The sequence below is a fragment of the Apis mellifera genome, linkage group LG8 (genome assembly GCF_003254395.2).
Source record: "Apis mellifera strain DH4 linkage group LG8, Amel_HAv3.1, whole genome shotgun sequence".
Classification (NCBI taxonomy): domain Eukaryota; kingdom Metazoa; phylum Arthropoda; class Insecta; order Hymenoptera; family Apidae; genus Apis; species Apis mellifera.
This window is the reverse complement of record NC_037645.1, coordinates 3,244,589-3,258,900: the sequence shown is the minus strand read 5'-3', so window position 1 is coordinate 3,258,900 and position 14,312 is coordinate 3,244,589. Positions and strand designations below refer to the sequence as shown.

Here is a 14,312-nt window from a genome sequence, read left to right as displayed (position 1 = left end):
GACGAAGATAAATGTTTCAGAGAAAACATTACATAACAAGGCTCGCGTAAACTGCTTTCTTCTCCATGCTTCTTAAAATACATTGTAAAATCGAGGACGACATTGTTAAACGATAAACCCTGTTTTACAAATGTTTACAATTATAATATACAAATTGTCGAATTATTTCCAAATATTCGTGATTCAAAATGTTTCTTAAATTTAAAAAGAAATATATATATATATATCGTGCATCGTGGATTGCATTTTATTAGTTGAAATTTCGAAAATTTTTGAAAGAAATTTTTGAAATGCGAGACTAGCATAAAAGAAAAGAAAAAAAGAGAAACAAGTCTGAATTGCTACATCAGTATCGAGCAACACGCTGTATAATAAAAAGGTAATACAAAGTTGCCATGCTTCTCTTAACCATTCATAAATATTAAACTCTCAATTTCTCTCTTATAGCCATGTTCGCGCCATCTTGGGCCTGGAGAGCCGCGGTAAATTGTGCAACTTGCCGATGATACATCGAACGCGCATCTGGCCATGCATGTCCATACACGCGGCCTCCAATCTTTGATCATTTGCCATTTTAAATTGTTTCTCACGTGATGATCTGAAATTCTTTCCTCCTTTCAATAGTTCCATCGGGTTCTCCTTTTATATCCTCGTTTAATCTTCATCTTCAAATAAGAATTCTTCGAGTTGCATCCTTTAAAAGGAACTCCATCTTTTTAAGTAATTTTTTTTCTCTTTAATTATATGAAAGCATAAATAAGCATATCCATTTGTGATTAAAATAGCGTGGGATAGATTTGAATTGAGATATTTAAATTTAAATTAAGTTAAAAATATTCGTTAGGGGATTAAAATTCATGAAACTTGTAAATATAAATCTTCTTCTTGAATTTATTATTTTAATTTTGAAAAAAACATATAAGCATATAAGGGTTAGTGTTTGCGCACAATTATTCAAGAATCAAATTATGATGAAGATACGTTAAATCAGAATAAACAACGATCAGAAAAATTAGGATGGGAAAGAGTAACAAAACGGTATTAAGAGACGGTTAAAATGTTAAATTGTAAGATGCTGGGTTAGATGAAGGATGAGCTATCGTTAATCTATCTTGTTGAAAGTGCACCACCAGTATAATATGCCGAAGCTAATAACCTAATCTAGCTTGTTATCTAATTACACCTCTAATCAATATTAATGACCCCGAGTACGAGATACTAATATCTACAAATATCTGGTATCCGGCCAATCTGGTGGCCAGACCCTTTGGTAACTACCGGTTTCCCCCTGTATGAAATGATGTGGATCATCGTTATTTTCTCTGGGTTAAAGATCTGCCGTTTCAGAAAGACCCCCGAACAAATTTCCACGGTTATAATCAGAAAATGCTTTTTCTCCCTGGATTTATTTAATAGAAACCCATCTCTCAAGACGTTTTGTTCCTCTTCACTTCGCTATATTTATTATTGTAAACGTATCATTATCTTGATTAAATCGGTGTGTATCGTAATAATTTTAATTTTTCTTTTTTTCTTCTTCTTCTTTTTGCAAGTCTTTGAATTATATTTATAATTAGTTTTGTGTCGTTACATTTATTTCTTAATCATTCGTTGCCTCCCTGGATCGAAATCATTATATATAAAATGATTATTATCATTGATGTGCGATTTATTCGCAATGAATTTAGTTAGGCAGAAGGGATTAAACGGTGATAGAAAAATGTCTTCTCTTCTATTCCAATAAATCGACATTTTTTGCACTTTCTTGTTTATTTTGCTCCTTGAAAAACAACTTTTCGAAGGTATATTCTTCGAGTCCTTAATAGATTTCGATTATCCTTTTGCATCAGAAAAGAAAAAATTCGCAAAAAAATTTAATTTCCCTCCGACGAATGGAATTGCGTTGAAGTCAACGAAATCATTCCACCGACAGATTCGTTAACAGATACGGTGAATTAAAATCGAATCGTTAGCGGATAATAGCGATCGCTGTCACTGGATGACAGTAAGAATTGCAGGGGAATTCGTTAGCGGATAATAATCGAGCTGGCTCGGTTAACGATTATGCAACAACTATTATTCACTTTGGACGATTATGAAACGGATTGCAGAGCAAACTAAGCACGATAATTACTACCCGTAAAATATCATTTCCTTTCCGTACGATTTTAATTTCGATATTTAAGCTTGAACAGGCATTGCTTCATCTATTAAAATACGATGGAAGTGGTAAATTAATTTAATTATATATCTTAACATGTTTCTTGATCTCTCGGTTATTAGTGGGCCCGTAATGATCGGGGAAATAGAATATTTTCAATTGGGCCGACAAAGATATTTTTGTATTTTGCTGTGCGGAGGAAAAAAAAAGAAGAATAAGAGAAAAAGAAAAAATGTGATTGAATTCTTGTGTAACTATCGCTGCTCTAGAAATTTCTTAAACGAAATTAATTCTGAATTGAAAATTGTATTAATCTTCCAAAGATCATTATTTTCTATTAAGATAATTATAATAAATATTCGTTTAAATAATAATTATAGGTAATATTTTTCGATCTGCGTTAAATATGAATGTTATATAAAATGATCGATAATGATTCAGGTAAAAACAATAAACAGAATTCAATAAACGTAAAGACTTTTAAATAATATTTTTCTATTCCTCAGATCTCGAAAAATCATCTTCCATTTACGTGTGAGAGCGGTAAAAATATCAGAGAGAAATATTTGTGAACTTGATTGTCAAATGATAATAAGTAAACATAACGAAGATAGATGAGGAAAAGAATTTGGAGAAAAATGTGTTTCGCGAAATCCACGGTGGATAATTGTCAGCCAGATAGTTCGATAATTGGCATCTCGCGCTTCGAGAATTTTAATTACCCTTCCTTAAAAGATCACGCAGAAAACAGATTCATTAATTTTCCTCGGGGAGGACGCGAACTTGCGACCGCGAAGGAACTCGGGTTCTGTACAGTTATTCCTGTCATTTCCTTACGTTCGACGGATGCTCGAGAACGAGGGAATGGTACGTCGCCCGATTACGCTTTACGTACGCGAGTAACGAGCCTCGAGCTCCTTCCCAACTGGGTCACTTGGGTTGCGTTGAAGAGAGACAGCTCGGAAGAATTGAAGGGAAAGATATGGAGATTAGTGTGTTAAAAAGGATCTAACGAGCAATTGTAAAGTATGAAGCGTGAATTATCAGAAATGAAAGAAAAAATGATAATTATTCTATATACACATACAACGAAGAAAATTTTATTTTATCAATGAGAATGAACGTATACATAATATTTTATCAATTATTTAAATAAAACAGAGAGAAGAAAAAAAGAAAGAAAAATGTGTAAAAAAATTACAAAGATCCAAAGGAAAGAGTAAAGAAACCATTATGCGGGGAGAAACATTTCACGGATGATAAAAATGGCGCGTGTTCTCGCGAGCACGTGTGCACGACCGGCGTCGATCCGGGCTAATATTACTACGGCATTGTTCGATCATTTTTTTTTCCTTCGAACGGAGATAATTCGAGGCATACCGGCTTTATGAGTGTATCGCGGGACAGGGAAGGAATGCCTCTAAATACCGGTTACAGACCCGACCAATACTTCCACGCGGCAAACTATTATTTCTACTTCTTGCACGCCGGGTGGATTTTGCCGCGTACAGGTTAGGTCCGTGTTCATTTGTATCTGTTGCAACGGCGATTGCGCGTGCGCATTGCCACGTACCATGCGCGCAAAAATTATTCGAATACGCTACGATTGCTACGTTTTTTTTGAAACGTTTGATGGTTTTTGATAACGTTTGATGGAAAGGAAAGTTTGATAAGGTTGAGTAACTGGTTAAAAACACGCGTGACGTGTAACTTGTGACGAAAAATCATATGACAATCGCATTTCAGAATAATTTTTCATAAAGTGTACACTCTATTGAAAAATTTTTTGAAGAATTAAAATTATCACAATTATTTAAAGATTGGAGTCTCGTCTTTGTAATGACGGTTTGAAATTAAATGTCAGATTTTTCGATCATTTTGTTTTATTAAGTAAAAAATATTTATATGAATATGTTATAAAGTTTTGTATTAATTTTTATATTTGATTCTGTTTAAAGATATTCCACTGACACTTCAACATCTTCGTGCGTATATGCATACACAAACTGCCACGAGGTGGCAGTAGTGGAGCGAATTTTTCACTAAAGAAGGGTTTCCAACAACGATCGCACGCGAGCCGCGTATTACACGCGTTCTTGCGAATCGTTCGATTTAGCACGCGTGGCCGGCGTGGATCGCGTGGCTCGACCCTTTAGCCACGTAATTGCTTCAACAACGAAACACCGACGTTCCAAAGGGTTTCACGGAGTCGAGGAAACTATCAGGGTTCTTAACTTCGTCAGTGGATACGTGCACGCTAGTTACTTTTTTTTATTTCTCTCTGTAAAAAGATCCTTTTGTTGGTTGGCCAGACCGATGTGGTAAAGATGTATGTACATTTGCGAACGATGTCTATGAATATTTATGGCCAATACGCAATGTGTTTTGTGAAGTATTGTAAAAATAATAGAATTTTCTTTAGAGTTTTAGAAAGAGGCGTAAAAGTTGGTTAAATGTTGGACTAAGATTTAAACATTTATCTCCAAGTTTTTATTAGTGATTATTATAAATTAACTATAATTAACCTTAAAATATTAGTGTTATAAAAGAATGAAGAATATTTAAACAAAATTGAGATTATTATATGAATAGAGAATATTATTATTCAAAGCTATGGTTTTCAAAACTCAAGAAATTTAAAATCAAATAAAAATTGTTGGAACTCATGCATATCAAATTTGTGAAATACTTTTTAAAGATCAATCTTCACTGTTTTTGAATATCTTCCAATAATATTGTGAGTGACTTTGATTATTTTTAACAAAGTACCAGAGAAAAATATCACTTTTCTTTTGTATATTTAGATTAAAATCTTTCCTCAGAGAATACCTAAGAACAACATTATCATGTTTCTGTCTGTTTGAGGAACAGGAAGATAAAAATTAACACTAAAAGGTTAAAAATGGAAAGAAAATAAAAAAGATAGAAAGGATTTGCATAAAGAAAAAAGTTTTCACAGGGGAAAAGTGTGAAATTGATGATTTAGTGCCCAATTTAATTTTATGAAATGGCATAATAAGGTGATAATTTGGTTACATTTATTATAACGTTGGTTGTTCATTGTGTGGTAATGATATGTTAGAATATTATCATTTAGTGTCATGAAATCTTTAATATATGAAACTCAGTTGCTAGAATATACTGCTATCCTTTACAACTTATTTCATCATAATTGAAGCTTCAAAATCCTCACAGAACAAATTTTTAATTTTAATCCACACAGATTTTTAATAATATTTTACAAAATTATCGTGCAACAACAACGTGATTAATTATATAATATATTATAATATTAATTTGTCCCTAGGATCAGAAGCGTTCAGAAAGTGGAATGAAAATCATTTCCATCTCAAGTTTCCCACGAGCCACGAGGTAATTCAACAGTCGGAAGAAAATGAGATCTTTCGAGAAACACAAGCAGTCGTGAAACAGTCCAAATGATCACGTTACACGCAATAAATCCATGCGGCTATCGCGAACTTCAACTCATCGATTCCCCGAGTTTCAAAGAAGAAGAAAAGGGTAAGAAAAAAAGAAAGAAAAGAAAGAAAAAGATCCGACAATTCCCCCGGCGTAACGTCGAGCCAAGCTTTTTCACTTGCTCCCGGACCTGCGCCCATAAATTTCACTACTGTTAGAAACATACGACTAGACAGACTGGTTTTCTAAATTGCTCGCTCGACTTTCCTTATGAATACTCTCGACTCTCAAGGAGAAAGCCAATGAACTAATGAATCGATCCTCGATCGATTTTCTACTTTATAATATAACCATGGCTCATCCCCCAGCCCGATCGTATTGTTGCCTCGCCATTTTATTTGTTTCGTTTCGATACGTACACCACGGATCCTTATATACCATCCTAATGATCGACCCTCGACCTCCATCAGAAGGGATCCATCGATCTTAATGGTCGATCGATATCTTGCGGGGAGATTGGATAAAACAATCACGATTTTATCAGATACCTATATATATATATATATATATTACTTGAAAATTCCAGTACGAGAAAAAAATATTTTTGACATCTATGAGAAGAAAGATATCTAAAAAATTATTCTAGATTCTAATTTTAACGAAATTTTGATTAGAAATAATTCTCGAAAAAATATTATATGAACAGAAATATATATTTATCGCAATTATTATCGAATGTAACAAATTATTAATCAATATCAACGATTCCTGGAACGCGTTTAATCGCGAGGGGATCATCCAAGTCCCAATGGCCTCTTTCATCGAACCACTTATATATTACGATCACGAGTAAGAGCTCAGTTCCTTTCTGTTCAATGGGTACCGCCTAAAAACGGTACTCCTATCGCGTTTGTTTTTCCACGTTCTACGGTAACTTGGAGGGATTATAATCTTTAATCACGCGTTTGACACGGATACGCGTAATTTAGCTACGAACGCCAAGAGAACCGGGACCCGGTGTGCCACGCCATGCACGTATATCCCGTCGATCAGAGGCGATTGCACGGTGTTCTGGCTACGAGACACGCCGGGCACGCGGAACACATTGCGAAAGTGTCGATGCCCGTGTGATCGCCGTTGTGACAAATATACGCTCGTGTATAGGCGATAGCGTGGTGATTTTTGTCATTGCGCGAAGAAATGATGATAAATTATAGGCCTAGAATTTTTTTTGTTTCATTATATTAATGATAATTGTTAATTATAATCTATATATCAATCTAAATCTGTTTGAACTCAACTCTCGTGCAGAATAGGAATGATGGTTATCCTGACGTTTCTTCTCTGTACATAATTGTATCATATACGATCAATATTTAGCTAGAATCAATATTTCCATGAAACTTTTCAACGTGTTCCCTTAAAAAATTTAAAGGATTCGTGGGTGTGCAGACTGCAAGTCCCTATCACGCGATGTATACACACCAATCACGCGATAAATCCGTGAGAAAATATCTTCTCCTTCGTGCTATGCGGGCATCATGCTCGCTCAGAATCTATCTTAACCGAAAAATAATCCTAACTAAAAAAAAAAAAGAAAAAGAAAATAATGTTTGCAAATGATAAGTACTCTGTCCAACTGACGTTTAGAACTCTTTTTTAGCTAACTTGTCTTTAACTAGCTAATTACTATGCAGCTAACTTTCCAGATACGGAACTTTTCCCTAATCACCTAATTTGTCCTCTAATTACTCTGTCAAAGCTAGATGCTTTAAAGCTAGCTTCCAATCTTTTCCCAAATAAAAAAAAAAAGCTACTCCATCTTTAGCAGAGTTGATTATCGTTAATTATTCCAAGACTCTGGTCTAAAGATAGTCTCTGGATAGAAAATCTTTTCTTAACTAGCTATTTTTTCCTCTAGTTACCTCAAGATTGGCTAATGTCAAAGCTAGCTAATTAATCTAAGGTTTATTTCATAAATTTCCTCCCCTACTTAATAAAACTATATATATATTCCAGACAAGAGACACTTTCTAATTACCTAATTTGTCTCTAGTTACTTCTAAAAATCTAGCTTCCACGTATAGGGAACCCTAACTATTCAATTTGTCACAGCTAGTTAGATAGACTCTCTAGCCAACTTCCAAGGAATCTTTTCCTAGAGCTAGCTGCTCTATCGTAACTGACTATTCTGAGGCTAACTAGCTACAATTGAAACCTACCTGATTACCTTCTTAGGCTAGCTTCCAGGTAGAGGAATAGTTGCAAGGATGATGCAGGAGTTTCGATTCGCAGGCGAGCCTTTTAGACAGACGTTAACACCTCTTATCCTGACCCTGGCCGGACATGATAGATAGCTTATGTAACAGTCGTAATGAAGCCTCTTTATTCTGTTAGCGAGAAGCGTAATAAACACCACGGCCGAAGCATCGGTTGGCAATTACGGCTCCCGAGGGAACGGTTTCTCCGTTTCTCCTCTCTCGAGTACGGTTCCCTCGGTAATATGTACATTTGCGTTGCGGCCAATTGCCGTTTCGAGAGTCATTGAATAAATTGAATCTTTATTGACGCCTCGCCGACACGGAGGCCGCAGTTCCACTCGTTTTCTTCCGTTTTGGCGCCGACAGGCCGAGAGAATTATTCGCGGGCACGCTAGTCGAAATATCGGGTTTCCAGTTTTTTATAGCGGCCATCAAATCGGATTTGAATTTACGCGCCTCCGTTTATTGCTCGGCCGATTAATTAGGATTTTATTGGCGTTGATCGCTTGCCTTTTTTTTAGAGGTGGAAAGGGAGGGATCTTTATATTAAAGCGATGTGTTTCGAATTGAATTTTAAAGGTTTTAATCTTTTTGTTTATAATAATAAACTGGATTCGAATTTCTTCATCATATTAGATATCTCAATGACGAGACACGTTCTGATCTATCCACCAGATTGGTAGAAAGGAAAAGACTATTAGTTAGTTGGAAATCAAATCGAATCCACTCAAGGCTGAACTGTATTTTCAAATGTAACTTGATTTGTGTCTTCATCCAATTCTTATTATATAAAGTTTCTACTTTCTACGTCAAATTTTCTACACCAATCTCATCATTAATATCACAAATAAATTCAAATCCTTATTTTTTCTCAAAATTTTTAACAAATATATTTTTATTTACTTTTAAAAAATCTTGGACTGTATTAATGATTCCTCTTCAAATTTATTAAAGTTAAAAAGAAACAAAAAAAAAAAGGACAAGAATCTGCATAACGTTACTCGTTAATCCTAAAGTGGAAAAATAAATGGCGCGTCATCGATTCGCGGCCCCGTGAACAATTTCGTGCACAGTTAACGCCCCTTGGCGGAGGATTCAGCCTTGAGGGTTCGATACCGGAGCTCTCCGCGTCCAGAGAGCATTTGTCGCAGTTATTCGAGCCGATGGTGCAATAACGGGGCGCACGATAGTAAATCCTGATTACTATTACTGATACGGGCGCAAAAAGCTGCCCGCTGGTAATGCATACACTTGGCCGAGTGCGTACGCGCACCTACACGTGTGTGTGTGCACGTAACGCCATGTTGGAACGCGCAACAGTGTGTCCAACCACACGTAGAGATAGGGAAGCCTTTTAACGAATGTTGGAAAGTTCACTGAACCCATTATCGCTTAGGTATGTACCGAGGTAAGAATCCGAACAATCGTGGCTGACAAGTCGGTTAGAGAACAACGGTGTTATACTTAAGAGCTGCCAACGGATGAATAACTGACAGGGGATGGTCGAGTTAGTAATGGTTGTTGAGTGTATAGTGTGCATGCTGTTTTTTATTTTCTTGAGTTGTTTTAATGCACGGTTGTTTAGTTTCTATTCTCTTGAAATTTCTTTTTGCTTTGTTTCCACTTGGTAGTTAAACTTGACAATGAATTTTGTTTGATTCTTAAAGAGATAAAATTATATTTATATTTATTGGCTGAAATATGTTTTGTTGGTTTAATAATTTGAATTATTGATATAAGTATATTTGGATATGTAAATCAATTTAATATAAATAAATTTTCAATGGTGTCTTACGTGTAAAATGTATTTTCATTTCAGGTAATAATTGTTGTTGCACTTGAAGATTTCCCCTGCTACTCTTGGCAAAGGAACTTGCACTGAAATGTATGGAGATTCCATTCAAAATAAGTGCAATTGCACTTTGCAACTACGTAGATGCACGAAATGCATAATAGTGGCATATGCAGAATCCATTGTGAAACCATCTAATTTTGCCTCATAAAATTATTTTCCTTTTGTAATCGTTTCAAGATTATAGCCTAGCTTACTTGAAGGAGTTATCTCGTGTTGTGTGTTGGGCAATATTTCTGGAAGATGGATAACGAGGAATTTAACTTAATCTGGACTCCAAATGGTGTAAAATTTTTACGATTATTTTTACACGAATGTAAATTTCCTGGTTTTAAAATAGAACTACTTCCGTCTCGAATGAAAATAAAAGAAATTCAAAAAAATTCATTTAACTTATGATATATATCTTACTATTATAAGATCGAAATAAATTCTTTTTATCTGAATTCAGGTAAAATTAGAATATATATTTAAATAAGTAACAAACTAGCAACGAAACATAAAAAAATAATAGTTATTTTAAACATTTTTAAAATGATATTAATTCTTGTACTATAAGAATTTTTTTTTACGTACTTCCAATAAAAATCTTCTTCAATCTTTAAAAAAAATGCATATCTCTATTTCAGAAGTCATTCTTCTTATCGCTAGCGATTGGCGCGAATTTCAAATTCTTCGATCCAGCATACGCATCGTCCAAAACCCAAGAATCTTGATCGTCAACACTATAAAAATCAAAAATCGACTTAAACGTGCAACGGTACATGAATAATCAGAATTTCTTTCCAAAGGAGAAAAGATCGTCCCAACCAGATCTATAGATTTGTCGTGGAAAGTGGCCAGATTCCATTATACCGGATTTCGAATACGAGAAATCGAGGCTCCCATAAAGCAATAACGCAGGCCTTACACACGGATGTCCGGCCGTTTGCGCATGCGCCAACGAAACGTTTTCATGGTAACAATCGTGTTCTCACTTTCAATAAACCGCTCGGCCATAAATAACAACCGCAACAAGCTGGGCGCGCGTGTGCGTCGACCAGGAAAAAGTGCGGATCTTTCGTCGTGCATTTTCAGCTTGCAGCTGCTACGTTCCTTCGTTTGTTTGTAAGGGTTTGGTTGGGTTTTACATCAGTGAAAAAAATTTTACCTTGTTTCTCCTTTATTCGATTTTTATTGGACTGTTGGAAATTTAAAGAAAAATTATCATATCTCCATAGAATTAGCATTTTATCGAATGACGTGGGTATTATATGACATTGTTTGCGTTGGTGACTGTTGCGCCATCTGATGGATATTTTCAATAGTTGTTTTTTGCATTTTCATTGACTTGTTGGCCAACTATGTGGTCAACGAATGTTTTCAGAACGTGGAGAATATTTCTATTTGAAAAGAAGATAATGATTTGAAGAAGGTTGGAAACACTGATCTAAAAGTTTTGCCAAGAATATCCGTGTCATTGAAGTAGTCAGCTAAAATTTGTATTTATGAGATGCTTTTGCATTTCAGACACATGAATAACGTCTCCATTATCAATCGTTAAGGAAACCTTGAATCGAATAAGTGGAAAAAATAAAGAGAATAATAATCTTATGAAAGAATTTTCATTCTGCATGATCCTAGAGATGGAAAAAAAAATTTTTGCCTTTTGGAACTTATTGCTTTCAGTTCAGTTCGGGATTTTTATTCTGTATATCTTGCCATAATGATATAATGCCATTTTTGAAACTGAAACAAGTCAAATTAATTTTACAAATGATATCAGAATGAAAAGATAATAGATGTAATTAAATTAAATTAAATTAAATTGATTTATTAGAGAATTTAAAAAGTTAGTACCTTCAAAATTGTTCCAATCCAATTTTCCTCAAATTTCTATACTTTCAAATCATCTTACAATTATAACTTGAAATTTATAATTTCAGTTTTACCGAATACACTATTTTCATTTGTCTAAAACGAGTTTATCCACTGATCTTCCGTATATCCTGTCAGAACAAAACTAACCACTATGCGAACATTCCCCCCGCAAATACAAATTCCCTCGTTCAAACTTGAGACAAGTAACAGAACACAAACCGAACGACGAAAGATCAAGATTCAATTTAACATTCTTGGCTGCGACACGTCGGCTGTTGACGCCGAGAAGAAGTATCCAACCTAGCGAGACCAATTACAGATACAACGTTCCTTCACAGTACGTACATACGCGATTTCTTCAAAAGAAGTAAGATTTAACAGTGATAGGCGCGATAGCAGCTGGACCAGCCCCCTTGAAGAAATCAATTCTTCAGATCGTTGGCGCGAGATAACAGAGGCCAAAGCCGCCATTAGGTCTTAATTAAGAAAGCCGCGTGTTCTCGTTTCGAATAATGCCCACGGCGGCGTCACGTCCCAGCCCAAGGACGCGTACGTCTCAATTACTATCAACGCGATTCAAAGGCTGATGTCGCATGGGGGGACGATCGTTGCCCTCAAGCGGAAAGAGATCCGCCTTTTCGAACTTAGCAGAACATCCATCCATACTGGATCTCCAGTTGGGCGGAGTTGGTTATCGGGATTAATCTAAAAAAAAAACTGTTGAGAGGGATGTCGTTGATCTTCCTTCGTCGTCGTGCCGGTGTTCTGGCTATCCAAAGGCATCGTCGGGCTGGAGACAATCCGAAGAAAACATCTCTGGTGGACGCAACCATGCAAATTGACGGGTGAGTCGCTATTGAACACGTTGTGTTAGTTGTGGAGGATCTTCGGTGCCCTTTGATGTTGGAAACGCTACGAGAATTTCGATCATATTTGATTAAAATTGTTCTTTTAATATGTGTGTAGATTGGTTAATACAATTTCAAATTGTGAATTTAAAAAAATTAATAATTTTTCTTTTACAATTTTTGAAAAATATACTCTTAATCGATGGTTTTTGCAATATATTATTTTGTTTAGCATAATAATTATAGTTAGCGATAGCTTTAAAATTCATTTTAAGTTATAAGATCTCTGATTTATGATCTATACAGATATCTATACAGTTTTATATACAGATATATATTTATTTCATTCAAAAATCTAAATCTGAAAGATATTTAAATATTTTCTAATATTTTCCAAAGTTGAAAATCATCGAATCAAGATTCAATTACACATTTATTTAGCATTCCATTCTACGTATAATATGTCTCTAAATTCTTAGATCCCTTGTAACATCGAAACGATACATAGCTCACAGTTAGCTTGTAAATAAAATACCATCGATTTATTACATCGAACTGTTGTAGATTACATTTTAATAATTCCACGCATAAACTGAACATGATTCAAATGGCACGCCCTGCGCGCGTTCCTCAATAAGGTGCAATTATGCGCGCGCACCATTGCATACTCGCGTGCAAATACACTCTGTACAGACACGAAAGGATATCCCGTGTATTATGCGGCTTGCACGGTGAGCCTCTTAAATCCTTCGCGACTAAGCTTAAATCAATCAGCGTAATTAACGCGCGCTTTGTACCACTAGCGCTAGAATACGCTCGAGGTTAGATTTGCTAGCGCGCGAAACTTGCTTTCTTCGTGTTCGTTACCTCTCCCTGAACACATACTTTTCTTATTGCTGTTTAGACAATCCTGTTCATTTAGTGACGTGTATTGACGTTAATTAATGCAGTAGAATATTTATTGTTCTTTGTATGATAGATTAAATGAAGATAATTATTATAAAGTATAAAAAAAGATTTAATGCTTAAATTTATAATCTTTTAGTTTATATTATATTAGTTATATATTAGTTAGCTTTATATTCTATGATCGTAAAAAAAAAGTATTAATTTCAATTGATAGTTAATTATTATCATTGGTAGTTTAAAATTTATTTGACATTAAATATTTGCTATCAAGACATGAAGATGTGTAAACTAATTATAAAGTTATGTCTATTTATGAAATAATGTATCTTTCATTTGTATTGGTACAAAGATGATGAAAGAACAAGATTCTAATTCTCAAACAATGTTTCAAATAAGCATCAAAGTGTTTCAAATATATGCTAACACTTTTTTACATTTCTAATATATGTTAGAAAGAATTTGAACTTTTATAGAATTACTATAAAAATATTTAACATTTACCTGTAATTTTTTCATTCAATTATTTTATATTTTTCTTATTTCAATTCATCAGAAATAAAACTTCTTGAAAAATGAACTTAACCTTTAAAACACTAACCTTAAAAAAAAAAGAGAATATTCAATTTTCTAACCTTTTTTTAAATTCATCATGTTTCAAGACTAAAATATCATCTTAAAAATTCACAAATTTCATTATCAGAAATCAATCTAATACACGATCACTTATTTAAATCACTTTTGATTTTCAAGTGGCAGCACGATTATGAAACTGGTTCTTGCGCACGATCCACGCGTTTCTGCAGACAATTAGTGGCGCCATATAACGGTTATACAGCGAGAGATTCAATTGCTCTGCACATGCGTATTTCCAATTCGATTACGATTAAATCATAGACAAAATTCTAGCAGATTTAAATTTTATACTGACATTTGCAAAATTGCATCTAAATATATATTTTGTTACACAATTGATCGTAAATGCTTTTCAATGACAGTTTTGA

General features: G+C 34.5%; 1 long non-coding RNA gene across 3 annotated transcripts; it reads right to left on the bottom strand.

Annotated features, from left to right (window-relative positions):
* Nucleotides 1-8,401: 8,401 nt before the first annotated feature.
* On the bottom strand, nt 8,402-14,113 carry LOC100578589. 3 transcript variants are annotated; one of them, XR_001703877.2, is made up of 5 exons: nt 13,944-14,113; nt 11,534-12,466; nt 10,271-11,422; nt 9,638-9,930; nt 8,402-9,536 (listed from the first exon to the last, which is right to left on the bottom strand). It is a non-coding gene; the product is annotated as an uncharacterized LOC100578589 (long non-coding RNA). The 3 variants fall into 3 exon arrangements; XR_003305087.1 differs by having other exon boundaries at nt 8,402-9,502; nt 13,944-14,112; XR_001703880.2 differs by lacking the exon at nt 13,944-14,113 and adding an exon at nt 13,813-13,902 and having other exon boundaries at nt 8,402-9,502.
* Between the last annotated feature and the right edge of the window lie 199 nt (nt 14,114-14,312).